Below are 15,372 nucleotides of genomic sequence, written 5' to 3'. Positions count from 1 at the left end.
CCCGAGCCTATCCCGAGAGAGCCACGCGAGCTGGGACCCACAGAGGCACAGGTTATCTTAGAAGGGGTCCCCCAAGCCCATTCTGACTTAAGCAGAGGTCTCTCAGGTGAGTGAGGGGGAAAGAGGGTCTGAGGGGACCCCAAGGTGAAAGAAGGCTCCCAACAAGGGACTGGCATCATTCATCTGACGGACGTTTATCAAGTGTCCCCGTGCACCGGGCACCATGCGTGGTGCCGGGCATGATGGGCGAACCAGAGCGAGGGCCCTGCTCCCCTGGCGCTCACGGCGAGCGGAGAGAAACATTAAACAGATGACCGCACAGGTCACTGTGTGGCCGTCACTGTGGCACGGGTGAGGAGATGTGCAGGTCCCATCACAGCACGTGGACCTCACCTCATGGGATGCTCTGGGGAGACACATCCCTGGGAGGCGCTATTTCTGCTGGCGTCAGGGTAGTGGTGGTGGTGATGGTGGTGGTGGTGGTGGTGGTGGTGGTGGGTGGGGGTTAGATAAACACAGAGCCAGGGGTGGGAGCAGAAAGAGCCAGGCCTGCCAGGGGAGGAGGGCCTCTGTGCTGGAGGAACCTCTCAGCTGGGACAGAAGATCCAGGGGAGAGCCCAGCAGAGGTGATACGCCTTGTAGACCGAGGTAAGGATTTTGAACCTGGCTTTAAGAACCTTGGGAACTTACAGAAGGTTTTTAAACAAACCAGCAAAAAATGGCTGGATCAGACATATATTGTAGTTACATGGCCTTAAGAGACGTGAACGCATGTGTCCATACAAAAACGCACAGAGGCATGTTCACAGCAGCATTATTCATAACAGCCTAACGTGGAAACAACCCAGATATTCACCAATTGGTGAATGGATAAACAAAATCTCGCATAACCAGACAATGGAATGCTATTCAGCCATGAAAAGGAATAAAGTATGGATACCTGCTACAACATGGGTGAGCCTTGAAAACATGACGCTAAGTGAAAGGAGGCAGAGACCAAGGGCCACATACTGAATGATTCCATTTATAGGAAACGTCCAGAATAGGCCAAGCTACAAAAACAAAAATTACATTAGTGTTTGTCTTGGGCAGGGGGGCTTGGAGGGAATTGGGGAGTGACTGCTAAAGGGTGCATTGTTTCTTTCTTTTCTTCTTCTTTTTAATTTATTGATTCTAGAGAGAAAATGTGAGAGAGAGAGAGAGAGAGAGAGAGAGAAACATTGACTTGTTGTTGTTCCATTTATTTATGCATTCACTGCTTCTTGTATGTGCCTTACCAGAGATTGAACCCACAACCTTAGTGTATTGGGATGATGCTCTGACCAATGGAGGTACCTGGCCAGGGTTTGGGGTGATAAGCACCAGGCCTCTAGTATACTATAAACCACGGAATTGTATACTTTAAATGGGTGATTTGTTTAGTATGTGAACAAAAGTTGTTTAGAGGAAAGGAGGGAGGGAGGGAGGGAGGGAGAGAGAGAGAGAGAGAGAGAGAGAGAGAGATCAGTTCTGAGGAAACAGTCACATCTCCTTGTGCGCCGCTGGGTGGAGGCAGAGCCCTGGAGGCACCTGGCCTACCTCTCCTTAGCCCCCTGACTCTAGAGACACGTGATCCCTGAGAGCAAGGTGCTCGTAACCGCCAGAGAGTTGCTGGAGGAATAGAGACAGTGTATGCATGACACAATGCCTTCTGACACAAACCCCTTGAACAGCTTCTCCCCAACTCCCCGGGCCCTCATTTTCTAGACCCAACCAGTGTTTTTCACAGAAAACACCAAACACACAATGGCCCCCCCCCCCCCCCCCAGTTGCAGGGCTAGGCCCCAGGGAAGAGCTGAGTTCCTCACGATACGGGGACGGCTCCTGTATAACCAAGCACATGTTTAACTAAGGCACACGTCACGGCTCTGTGTTCCTGACTCAGAGGAGCCCTGCTTCTTAGGGAGTAGCAGAACCAACGCCTTTGTGGTATGCAAGGAGCTGAGGCCCCTGCTCCCCCGGAGGAGGCATGTTTCTAAAGGGGGGGCCGGCCCCCTGCAGGGTCCTGCTCGGGTCCCAGGTGCCTGCGGACCCCGCTCGCCCCAGAGCACATGACGGGACAGAGCTGGGGACCAGGGTGCACTGAGTTTCCAGTCCGCCGGCGGTCCTGGGTGAGGCCTGTGACTCGTCTCTATTTCCACTTCTGACTAAGACTTGTTACCGAAGGGGAGTGTGGTTAGTCAGCGCCCGGTGGGCGGGAGGCTCGTGGAAGCAGAGGCTGAGAGAGAACCAGCGTCTGGGAGGGTGCGGAGGCTCACGTGGGGCGCACCCAACGTGCCCGGGGCCTTGGTTCAGAGCCCCGCAGCGTGGAGAGGGTGCCTCTCACGTCTGAACGGCTGACACCCTGCCGTTTTACTTTTTACTTACAGGTTGTTTTTATAATGAACCTTCTTAACAAATAACAAAAGAGATCCATGTTCTTTGAAGATGCATTTGAAAACCACAGAGAAGCAAAAAATAAAAAATAAATTAAAATCACTGGCAATCTTTATTAACACCTTGCATCTCATTTAGGTTTAGTTACATTTTATATCCAGGAACATGTGAGACCAGGAGCTGGCGAGGACTAAGGCACTCGTAATTCAACGAAACTTACTGAGCTGCCTTATACCATGTCTGCAATAGATCTAAAGGAATAAAAGAAATTCATGAACTTTTTTTTTTATTAAAAAAAACAAGCCTTAACAAAAATTCCTTGAGCACCTACTTTGTGCCAGAAGCTGTGCCAAGAGCTGGAAGCGGAGACCAGACCCTGCAGGGTGCGGGCACTGTGCCTCTGCACCTTTGTACACACGCCAGCTGACCTGGGAGGCCTGCTGGGATTCCCCTGGGTGCCCCACAGTTCCTGTGTTCCTCCGGAAATCTGAGGGGCCTCCGCACTGCGCCCCACACACCTCCTACTCGTATGTCAGGAGTTGAAGGGAAAGGTTAGGCTGGTCAGAGACTGGCCACCTGGGGGGGAAAGGAGGAGTGTTGCACTCCAGGCCCTTCACTCCACTGGGATTTTTCCTGAGTTCCTCTAGGGCAGTGGTCGGCAAACTCATGAATCAACAGAACCAAATATCAATAGCACAACGACTGAAATTTCTTTTGAGAGCTGAATTTTTTAAACGTAAACTTCTTCTAACACCACTTCTTCAAAATAGACTCGCCCAGGCCGTGGTATTTTGTGGAAGAGCCACACTCCAGGGACCAAAGAGCCGCATGTGACTTGCGAGCCGCAGTTTGCCGACCATGGCTCTAGGGCAGCTGAAACTTTGCACGTGTCTGCTCGGAGCATGTCTTCTGTAGACAGTGAGAGAACCTGCTTGCCTCCGTGATTCATTCCTCCGAGGGCCCAGCTTAGGATCTCCTCCACAGGCTGCCCATTCCGAGATGGGGAACAAGGTAAGGACACCTGGCCGCTCGGAAGACCACCACTTCGGGTGGCTACGTGATCAAAGTCGTGTGCTGTTTGCTCAGGGAAGAAGAGGATGGGCAGGAAGATTTGAAAATCAGTATGCTCAGCACAAAGCTAGGTATTCTATTGATTCCCCCCCACCCCCATCAGTTTACCACCCAAAAACATCCAGTGCACCATTAAAAATAAAAGCAGTGGTTTGTTGAGGTGGGCTTGTGCAGCTTGGAAGAGCTAAGTTAGCTGTGCATGTCTCTCCCCAGCTCATTCAGTGATATCACAGTGGCAGCTTGAATCAGCCACCTGGGAGTATTTACACCACGGAAATGGGCAAACACTACAGATCAGGCCTTTCCTTTCAGAGCGCTGGTTGTGAAACACTGACCAGGGCACCACTGAATAAAGGTGGGGAAAGGAGGGAACGTGAAACCACCTGTGACGACACCGCCTAGGAACCACTGCTGACAGAGAGGTATTCATCCTTCCAGCCTTCACGATGCGATGATGTCATCTTAAGCAATCCTCGTCATTAATCTGCAGATTTTAATTTACCGTCATCGCCACTTTGCAGGCAAGGAAACACAAGTAACGTAACTTGCTTGCGGTTCACGGCTGCGATTTGTAAAGTGGAGTGAGATGCCAGGTCACGGGCTCTGAAGCCAATGCGGGCTCGAGTTACCAACTCCATCTGGCGGAACGGGCCTGGCCCCTGACAGTTCCTGAGGCTGCCCCAGCCTTCTCTCCCCAACACCCATTCCAAACCCACCCGGGGGGCAGTGGAGCGGGAGGGGACCGAGCTCAGCTGTGATGGAAGGAGAAACACGGTTCGGGACAACAGAATAGTTTCTACAAAAAGTAAAATAACGGATTTCCTGTGTAGCATTTTGTTCAAGATACACAGCTTTCTGGGGGGAACACTTTTTAAAAAAAATACATATTTTATTGACTCTTTACAGAGAGGAAGGGAGAGTGATAGCCAGGAACATCGATGAGAGAGAAACATGATCAGCTGCCTCCTGCACACTCCCCACTGAGTGTGTGCCCGCAACCAAGGTACATGCCCCTAACCAGGATCGAATCTGGGACCCCTGAGTCCCCAGGCCGACACTCTATCCACTGAGCCAAACCGGTTAGGGTTGGGGGGAACACTTTTGACAAAGTGACACGCGCACATGTGTGTGTGTGTGTGTGTGTGTGTGTAAACGTTAGTTGGTATCCAGTACTTCTTTTGAAAATGGCTGCAGCGAAGGAAAAGGCACGGCACCCCCAACTTGTTCCTAAGGCGGGAAGATGGCTGGTTTTGTAGGTTTAGGATCAGACTAGATGCTGTGCACATCTGAATTTGCCCCTAGACACCTCCCAAAGCTTGAGATTAACATTATGAAGCCACAAATGGTGAGAGTTCAAAAGATGCAAAACGTGAGAAAACGTGAACAAGGACTGACTCCTTCCTCTTGCACCTGGGACGCCAGCAGAGCACAAGGGGCCGGGGCAGCTGCAGGGAGCAGACCGCCGCTGACACCTGTGCTCCCCGCAGAAACCCCGCCGTGGGGAAAGAAAGCAAAACACGCGACTTTGAATTTCAGTTTCTTAAAAAAAAAAAAAAAAAAAAAAAAGGGAAAGCCCCAGAAAAAGGCTTGGTTTCCCTCAAAGTCTTTTCCCTGAGTTGTGAAACCAACTGCTATAGGAATTATAAAAATGGCAAAGGTAGTCCTACTCGAGTATAAAGACAATTTCACGCATTTAAAAATGATGCTCGCCCAAAATTTTCACGGACTCTACACAATATTGACGCTGAAGACGCTGAAATGGATTTATGTAGTTTCAACCCTCCAGGCCCTTCCCATGGCGAGTCCTGCTTACAGTGTGAACCGCTGCCTGTGGTGGGTTAGACGGGCACAGACCTTAGTCGAACCCCAGGACGTGACACCCGGCAACAGCCAGAGAGCCGGGTGTTGTTACTGGGCTCCTTTGGAAAACGATCAAAACGATGAGCTGGCTGCTGGCAGCGGTTTTGATCTGTGGGCTTCCACTTACATAAACTCAGACGTGGAAATTAGTGGGAAGAACAGTCACAGCGTGTCAAGGACACACGTGACCGCCTGCACGCGGACTGGAATCCGGACACGGAAAGGCACCTACAAAAATGACGTGTGTCAGATGGGAAGGAGCACCTCTCGTGCCGGGAGAGGATTGTCCTCGGAGCCTTCCTCCCCCGGCTTAGTCTTAATATGCTCATTATACAGTTTTTATTAATTCATCTTTTTTCTCTGCGAGTGGAGTTCTCAGCTGCATTTTAATCACTTATGTCAAACGGAAAGCTTGAGGGGATAGGAAAAAAAACCGTTTCTCCTTTGCTGACAGGGTGATTCTGTGGGTCCTCCAGCCCCAAAATCTCCCTCGATTCACAGAACAAAACCACCGGAGGTCTTCAAAGCGGACCTGACGCCTCCTACTTTCCCAGCAGAACCTTCAGCTCCCCTCTAGGAAAATGCAAATGGGGCGGTCCCTCTCTGTTGTTCAGACCTCTGAGAACCCAGGGCCTGATGGGAGGGCTTCAAAACAATGAAATCTGGGCATGGAAACCGAAACACGAGAAAAAGTGGGCCTCGGTGAGCTCTACAGCATCAGGGAGGGCGGCGAGCGAGCGTGTGCGGGGAGGGGGGGGGGCAGCTGAGCCTTCCTTCTCCTACAGACCAAGGACTGAAAGGGGCCCCAGCCTCCTCTTGCTGGGCAGGAAGTCAGCCCCTGGTGAGGGCAGAGCCAGGAGCCAGGCCTGGTGGCAGGTGGAGGCTCCCCATGATGCTACATGAACTATTCTCTCCCGATCCCCAGACCAACCAGCCCACAAACCCTAACCGACCCACACGGCCATGCTGGACAGCAGAATCCCTTCTCCCCCAGAAGAGCCATTACAGACATGTGTTCACAGGGTACTGAGGCTAGGGGCCTGTGGGGTGCTCCCTCAGGCCTCGGGCCACAGGGCAGCCCCCTCACCAGCCTTTCTTTCCTCTGGCTTCCACCAGACCTAACAGAACGCTCATCCTGCCCGAGGAGGGAAGGCAGAGGGTCCCAGGAGGTGACGGCAGCCCAGAGTTTAGAGAAAAACTCTACATCATGGGCCTGGTAAGTTGCAATGCCTGAGAGCTGGGCCCTGGAGTCTGGCAGTCTCGAGTTCAAATCCTAAGGATGCCATTTGTTTCTCATCTGGAATTAAATGACATGAAGAGGCTGGTACACAGTCAGGGTGAAAAACAAACAAAACAAAAACACAACCTACTGTTACTGACGGCTTCCTTCCGTGTCTCTGACTGCCCTGCCCACTCCGCGGGAAGCCTTCTTCGATGCACCCAGAGGAAAGGCCGAAGCTCCCCGGGCCCAGGCCCTCAGGCTTTCCTAAGGCTGCAGGAGAGCAACGGGCTTACACCTCTCACCAGACCGGGGGCTGGGGGACAGGAATCACGACCTTATACCTTCCTAGCCAACCAGTCTGGGACGTGATAGCCGCCTAATAAATGAAGTCCTCAGGAAATCGATTTACTTTTGATGCCCCTTAATTTTCTCTTCTCTCAAAGAGGGAGGTTGTAAATGATAATAAATTGCCCCAATATCCATGTTGTTACCTAAGATTACAAGGCCAATAATTATGTTTACTTGTTCATCCTCCGAGAAAAGGCCCATGTGACTCTAAGAACACGCTCTGGACCGGCCACCTCAGTGAGCTCCTGCCCTCTCCATCCTGTGTGCAGGAAGGTGGGCTCTGCCTCCCCTGGGAGATACAGCCTCCACCCCCGTCCCCAGCGGAGGCCTCTCAGAGCCAGTGTTTGGGGTGGGTGTAGGGGTGTTTTCTGGGTGTCCCGTCTGGTCCCATTTCCTATGTCCTCACCTGGAGGCTGCATAGTGTTTTGTACATCTAGACAGTGAGGGCTCAGGGCCTGGAGGCCCAGACTTCACCCGCTCCATCCTGTACCACACTGGACCAGCACAGCAGCCAGGCACGGCCCAGGCCGGGTACACTCAGAGTTCTGAGTCCAGCCTGGCGGAGGATCTGATGGGCTGGCTGGGCAGTGATATCCCCGGTAGCCATTTTGCAAAGGGCTCCCCTTTGCTATGCCTGGCTTAGGCAACAATTTGTCCCTAAAAATGTTCCTGGGGATGTAAACGTAGCCCCGATTCTCTCTCTCAAGCAGCCGTAGGACAGCCAGGGTCCCCCCTGCCCAGTCCGTCATACATCTCTTTGTCCATCATTCCAGCCAGGTCAGCAGGTGGCTTCTGGCCTGACCTCCCCACCTCTAGTCCTCAGGAGATGAGAAGCGTGTCATCGCTTTGGCAGGTTTCTGGGTCCTGACGAGGGATCCTGGCTAATGTCATTTTTACAGCAAGGGTTGCTTGGGCTTAGCGATAGATCAGCTGCATGGACAGGAGAGCCCCATTACACCCTCACCAAGTCAGACCCAATGGCCTGGGCCCAGCCTGGGAGGAGTTCTGTGCAGAGGACAAGGATGGGCACAGCATATTCAACTAAGGGCCTGTGGGTAAAAATTATCCAGTTCTCTATGACATAGAGAGAGAAGAAAACCACCAAACTATTGGGGACATTCCAGTCTGTTCCCCAGGCCTCATGCCTCATGGCACTCACAGGGCTGATGAGTAGAGAGGACTGTGACTCACCAGAGTCATCACCAGGCGCTTCCCTCTCAGGTTCTCCCAGCCAGGCCACTTAACTGTTTAAATGTTCACTCATGCTCACATTACCTTCAACTTGAGGACTGCCGTTTGGATAATATTTGTTTTTGCAGTATCACTAGGCCTCCCTGGGCATTTTTTCTCAATGTCCTTGCTTTGCTTCTCTGGAACAGGCATTTCCTACTGCGAGCCTCCTGGTCTGTGTGAGGACAGCTTCCAGGTGATTGTGGGGGAACCCGGAACCTCCATCTTAGGCATTTCCTGGGTCCCGGTGAGTCTCCTCGCATAGTCTGTGATGCCCTCCCTTTCCAACCCACCTCAGAGAGATCTCTGTGGGGTGGAGGTGGGTGCCATGTTTAATGGAATAGAGCAGTGGGTTTGGGGAGGAAGAAGTGATAATCCAATACGATGCTTTTCCTCGCAAGAAATGTATGATCCAAGAGAATTTTCAGACTGAACAGAACAGGGATGTTAAGAACAGCTGAAATGAGTAGAGGGGAATCAATAGGACATCTCCTCTGTGTCTTTTTTTTTTAAATTAAAAAATATTGATTTTAGACAGAGGAAAGTGGAGGGAGAGGGAGAAAGGAGGGACATTGATTGGTTGCCTTCCCCATGCATCCCAACCGGGAACTGAACCTGCAACCTGGGTATGTGCCCTGACTGAGAATCGAACTGGTGATCTTTTGGTGCCCAGGGCAATGCTCAACCAACTGAGTCACACTGGCCAAGGCTCTTCTGGCGCCTTTTCATACAGCACAGTTTAGTGTCCTGTTGTGGCAATCTAACTGAGCCTGGAGGATGGGCACCTGCATGCTAACGAATCCCTTAGTTCCTTTATGGCTCTTCAGTTATGATGACTGGTCCACCACGGAGTGTGTCAGGAGGATGAGCAAGGAAGAGGGAAGGAGGGGAGAGTACCACATCCATGTCACAAAAGAGTACAACATTTGAATGGTTTATTCTTAAAAGGAGTTAGTGAAGGCCATCTATCTATAGTTTATCCATCATTATCTATCTATCAATCAATCATATCTCATCCATCATCTATATCTATATATAAATCACCTATCTCTATCATCTTTATCAATCATCTATCTTGATCTACTTGGTATATATCCCATCTATTATATCTATATCATCTCACCTATCATATATCTCTAATTGTCTATCTAATCTATCATATCTATTTCTATCTTATTTATTACCCATCTTTATAATCTCTTTCTATATATCTATCAATTATATATGTCATCTATCATCTATATAATCATCTATCTTGATATATTTTATCTATATCTATCTATCTCATCTATCATCTATCAATTATATCCATCTCATCTATCTCTTTCATCTCCGTCCATCAAACACCTCTCTTGATCTATCTATCCTATTTATTTTATCTCTTTTCATTTATCTATCTATCTATCTATTTATCTATAATCTATCAATCATATATATCTATTGTACTTATCTGTCTCTATCTCATCTATGTATCATCTATCTATCATCTATCATCTCTATCTCTATCTTTTTACCTACCTCTCTGCCTATCAGAGAAAGGGTTACATTGATTGAGTACTGTGGTTCTGAGGTGGACTTCACTCAGTCCTAACCTGTTTTTTTTTTTTTTTTTTTTTTTTTTAAATAATATATGGTACTAGAGGCTCAGTGCACGAAATTCATGCAGGGGAGGGGGTATGTGTCCCTCAGCCCAGTCTGTACCCTCTCCAATCTGGGACCTCTCGAGGGATGTCTGACTGCCCATTTAGGCTCTAACCCACCCGGCCTAAACGGGCAGTCGGACTCCCTCTCACAATCCAGGACTGCTGGCTCCCAACTGCTCGCCTGCCTGCCTGATTGCCGCTAACCGCTTCTGCCTGTCAGCCTGATCACCCCCTAACCATTCCTCTGCTGGCCTGATCAAGGCCTAACTGCTCTGCTGCCAGCCTGATTGTCTCTAACTGCCCTCCCCTGCCGGCCTGGTCACCCCTAACTGCCCTCCTCTACTTAGTCATCTTGTGGCAGCCATCTTTGACTACATGGGGGCGGCCATCTTGTGTGTTGGAGTGACAGTCAATTTTCATATTATCCTTTTATTAGATCGAATTTTATTGGTTTTTTTTTTACAGAGAGGAAGGGCAAGGAAACATCCGATCAGCTGCCTCCTGCACACCACCTACTGGGGATGTGCCTGCAACCAAGGTACATGCCCTTGACCAGAATCGAACCTAGGACCTTTCAGTCCACAGGTGGACCCTCTATCCACTGGGCCAAACTGGTCAGGGCAGTCTGAACCTGTTTTATTGCTACACCAACTGCTACATTTTTTGGGGGGTGACAAGGATGAGATGGCTTTACGAAAATAAAAATAAAAATTAAAAAGAAAAAGGAAACCTAGACAACAGCAACATATTAATTAGTGTTCAAGGCTGTATTACAAACTACAGGAAAGCACGGACCACGCCTCTTGCATAGCTTCAAATCCCCTTCCGTTTATGCAGTGGGAGCCAAGCAGAAATCTGAATTGAAGTTCTTGTAGGCAACTGAGTTCAGCTTCTTTCTGAAGCAGACTTTGGGCTGGAGAAACAAGGCTGCTCTGAGGCATCCCGGAGAACCGACGTCTACCATCTTGCTTCTTGAGATTCATGTGCCAGGAGGCTCTCCCTCTGTCCCGATGAAAACAAGATGGAGAGCCCCGAGCAAAGGCGTGGGGTGGGCTGGGGTGCCCAGCTGCCTGTGGGAGTCCAGCCACATGTGCCGAGGACTCTCACAGGCTCCTGAGGCCAGGACAGCGTTGAAAGAAGCACTTCTCTCAGGCCTCTCGGCACTGCTTGAATATGTTCATTTAGAAAGGCATGGAGGTCAGGCCGCCTCCACCACTGAGAAGTCCCACCTGCTCCAAATCAGCAATCTGGGAGCTTTCTCAGATGGCAGGTGGCCGGGTCAAGCTGACATCCGACCCGCGTAAAACCCCCTCATCCCCCAGGGTTCGTCGCGAATGCAGGGAATGTGCATGCTAAAAGGCACTGCAGAGGCCTGCGTGAGGCTGTCACAGCAGGCAGGCCTCAGCCAGCAAGTTCCTGCTCCGACTGCCATCCAGAACATGCAGCAGAGACCACAGAACACACCCACCCCTGAAAGTGCCCCGTCATTTCCTACACTCCCCCCCGCCCCAGCCCCCTACTCTGCTGTGGGGGCTCCATGAACGCTCTGCTCGCAGATTCAGGATGAAGAAGAGGCACACGCTCACAGTCCATCAGACTGTGGCCAGGATACAGGCTCTCCCAGTGCCTGGGGTCTTGGCCAATCCCACAGCAGTGGGAGTGACCCCTGTCCAGGGGGGTCTAAGCCCGAGAGAGACTCTGAGGCGAGAGAGCCCGGATCCCGTGGCAGGTGCCAATGGCTCTGCGTGCAAAGCAGACTGACTCCGGCTGCGGTTTATCTGTAACTGACAGAGATTGCGGCAATTCCCCCCCTGAGGGTGTTTGTGGAGGCGAGGGAGCCCTGCATGGGTCCTCAGAGATGACAATGATCGCCCGAATGCAGCTGCCACCGCTCGGAGGTAATGTGCCATTTGGCTCCGTTGCAAGACGTGTCCGCTTGGCACAGCCAGAGGGCAGCGGCAAGAACGGCTTCGTGTCCCTGGGAATCAGTGTCTAAAGCACTCAAGCCGCGGGGACAGTGAGGCTGCAGGAAGTGGCTGACGGACACTCCAGGCGTTCATTCCCCCAGGAACAGGTTGCCCACGGGGAAGCCGGAGCCACTCCAGCGGGACCCGCCACCGCACCGATGCGCACGGAGGTCAGAAATGCACCTGTGCTCTAAGCACAGAGGTGCCTGAGCATCACATCACCTCTGAGCTCCTCACCCCAGTCACACACACCTGGTAACTACGCCGATGGGCTGGTGCTCAAAGCCAGCAGCTTTCTGAGCACAGACGCTCGAGAAGAAAAAAAAAATCCACCATGAGAGGATTACAGAAAGCTGTTTTAAGGTAATGGAAAATAGGATCGATCAGCTGGAGGAGAAAAATCACAGCGTCTTCCATCACAAATCAAGCATGAAGCCAGTTCTGTGCCCGAGGAGAAAAGGGCGACTCAGCAGAGTTCCTGAGGCTCTGGGGTCTGGTCACACCGCCCCTGGGTGCCAGTTCGCCTCCCATCACCTCCTCCCCCACCCCCGCCCTTTCCTTACCCTCCCTCCACACTCCCCAGAGGCCTACACATTCTCCCCGGCCAGCTCTGGGGCCACCTCCTCCAGGGAGCCCTCTTGGATTCCCGCAGAGACAACAAACCCTTTCTCGATAGGTGCACTGTCCTCTGTATTCACTGCTAGCCTCGACCCGCTCTGCCTGGTGTTCACAAAGAGCGGTGGGCTTGCCTGTCCTCCTCCTTTACACACCACTGTTTCATGTATGGGCTCCCACACTGAACAGTTAAAAACGAAGACTGCCAGAAACAGGCTCAATGCTGAAAAGGGTGCTGATGCATCAAAGCTGCCTTACTTTTAGACGAAGAGCCACTCAGGAGACTTCACTGGGGATACTGGGATCAGCAACACATCTCCACCCTGCCGTTAGCGGGCTGGGCAACGCCGGGCAAGCCCCACAACCCTTCTGAATCTACCGCTCCTCTGCTGGAGCACAGCCATCGGACCTCCCCTAAAAGATTGCTGCATCTTAGAGGCACTTCACTAAATGCCCATGAAGCTGACCTGGACTTCCGCTGAATGAGCTAAGGCAAAAGGCAAAGCCTCTAGGATACTGTTTTGCAGAGGTGGCTGTGTCATGCTTTTTTTTTTTTTTTTAAAATTAAATATATTTTTATTGATTTCAGAGGGAGAGAGAGATAGAAACATCAATGATGAGAGAGAATCATTAATTTGGCTGCCTCCTGCACGCCCCATGTTGGGGATCGAGCCCACAACCCAGACTTGTGCCTTGACGGGGAATCAAACCGTGACCTCCTGGTTCATAGGTCAAGGCGCAACCCACTGAGCTACACCAGCTAGGCTATTGTCACACTTTTAATAAACGTTCTGGAGCCAGAATGCCTGGGTTTAAATCCTAGCATCACCTCCATGGGAACTTTCTCTGGCCTTGCGTTTCCTCGTTGGCAAAATGGGGATGGTAATAATGGGGTAGCTGTCAAGAGGAGATGGGGGGTAACACGTCTGATATCTGGTGCTTGCGAGGCCCTGAATAAATGTGAGCTGCTATGATGAGTTAGAACCAGATTTTGCATGGAGGGACTTTGAAAACAAACAACCACCTGCCCAGCCGGTGTGACTCAGTGATTGAGTGTCGACCTATGAGCCAGGAGGTCACAGTTCAATTCCTGGTCAGGGCACGTGCCTGGGTTGTGGGCTCGATACTCGGTAGGGGGTGTACAGGAGGCAACCGATCAATGGTTCTCTGCTATCACGGATGTTTCTATCTCTCCCTTCCTCTCTGAAATAAATTAAAAAATATATTAAAAAATTAAATAAAAACAACAACCCTGTTGCACTGGAGTAAAAGCAGTGAGTGTCGAGAAAGAAACTATTGCTAATAGCCACAGAAGGGTTGTGAACCTTCTGTTTACCGCAGGGGGAGTACACAGAAGGTGAGGGTTTCTCACACCGTGAACTCTGCCTGTAATTTGGTGGCCACATGTAGATGCTTGTTCCTTCTGCCAGATTTATGGAGGGATACTCTCTGAGGGTGGAGTCCAGGGGGATGCATGCTTCACAAGCTCTCCAGAGAGTGTGATAACCCCCCAAAATTGTCCAAAATAGGAAACCACTGACGTGGAGACATCTGGTCACTCACACCCACTGGCAGATCCCTGTGCTAGTCCGGCGACATGGAACCTCTCTCTGGTTAAAAGATCCTGTCAGCCAAGGGGGAGTGTTCTGGACAAGTAGGGGTGCCACGGTGGTACCCCCATGTGGCTTGGTGTGCCCCTCTTAAGGACCCCTACTTCTAACTCTTTGGATCTATGGGTTGGAGACACGTATTCAATGGTGAGCTGGAGACAACGGTGTGCCTCTCCCCCCAACTCCGCCTTCAGCGACTTTGTGCTGGCTGTTTGACATTCACCATGGTGGGAGGGTTTACAGGGCAGAAATGGGCGAATGCTACAGATGATGGCTTTTAAGTTTGTTCAGAGAGCCCCTATACGAGCACACCGCTCTTAGTTCTCTTCTGTAATAAAGGTCTGGAACCCAACTCTGGAACATGGGCCAGGGCACTCTATTTAGGGCTTTGGATGGTTTGGAGCCATTTATATCCTGGTTTCTGAAATATGTTCGTGGTGTTCCGGTATTTTCGTCCTCCGGGCCTGGCTCAGGAGAAAACCTCCTTTGTGCTCTGCGGTCCTACCCTCAGCCCCAGCACGGGGCTGGCCACCTGGCAAGTCGCAGTCCTGACACCCACGTGGAGTGGCGTCAGGAGGTGGGTGCGCCAGGGCCAGCCCCTCCTCACCACTGGGGAAACAGCCCTGCTCTCCGGGGGGCTGCCCGGGGGCCTTCCTCGCTGCAGGAAACCCGCCCACCGCGTGCAGGCAGGGCGGGGGCTCTACAGATAAATCTCTGCATCCTGGGAGCAGGGTTCAGGTGCAAAACGAAGCTTCGGCCCCAGGCCCCAGCCTGCTGCTCAGATACCACGGCCGCCTTTCGGGAGGTGACCCAGACCTGCTGGGGAAACACACTTTTCCTTTGAATTCCTCCACTCAGCAATCAGGCGAATCAAGGGAGCATTCAATCCAATTTCTCCGTAAATCCTACTATGCTCTGGAAGGACACGGTTTGAAAAAAAAATCCATTTTTGTGCTTTTATTTACTTAAGGGCTGCATGCCTGGGGAAGCTTTCTCACAGTGCCATCAAAGTGTGCCTCTCACCAGAAAAAATAAAAAATAAAAAAATAAAAGGCTCCTCCCTCCTGGAATACCACCAGCAGCAGCCCAGCCTCACGCTTTTGCTTCCAAGCTTCCGGTCCCTGCAGCGCCCCCCCCTCCCCCCCAGCAAACTGCCATCTACAGCCCTAAAGGGAGCAGTTTTAGGAAGACGATTTCCCAAAGCAGTGCAGCTCTGGGCCCTGATTCCCGCAGCGGGTGGCTCCTGCCAGCACCCTGCATAGCTGTTTTTCCCCCTCCAGGGCTGCCCAGGGTTCATGTATTTTTGCTTTTTCTGGCTTAAATGCTGTTTTGGATCCAGATGCACAGCCCGTCTCCGTGGAGCTTGCATCTGCTATTCCAGAGGCTTCCAA

At 51.3% G+C, this 15,372-nt stretch overlaps 1 protein-coding gene across 4 annotated transcripts in view; it reads right to left on the bottom strand.

The window, feature by feature from the left end:
- The window catches only part of ATXN7L1 (ataxin 7 like 1), a 234,334-nt gene that overhangs the window by 158,153 nt on the left and 60,809 nt on the right, over positions 1–15,372 (bottom strand). The window lies entirely within an intron of this gene.

Source organism: Pipistrellus hanaki, assembly GCF_964339955.1.
Source record: "Pipistrellus hanaki genome assembly, chromosome: 10".
In the NCBI taxonomy this organism is placed as follows: domain Eukaryota; kingdom Metazoa; phylum Chordata; class Mammalia; order Chiroptera; family Vespertilionidae; genus Pipistrellus; species Pipistrellus hanaki.
Note: the sequence above shows the minus strand (reverse complement) of the source record. Positions and strands in the feature narration are given on the sequence as shown.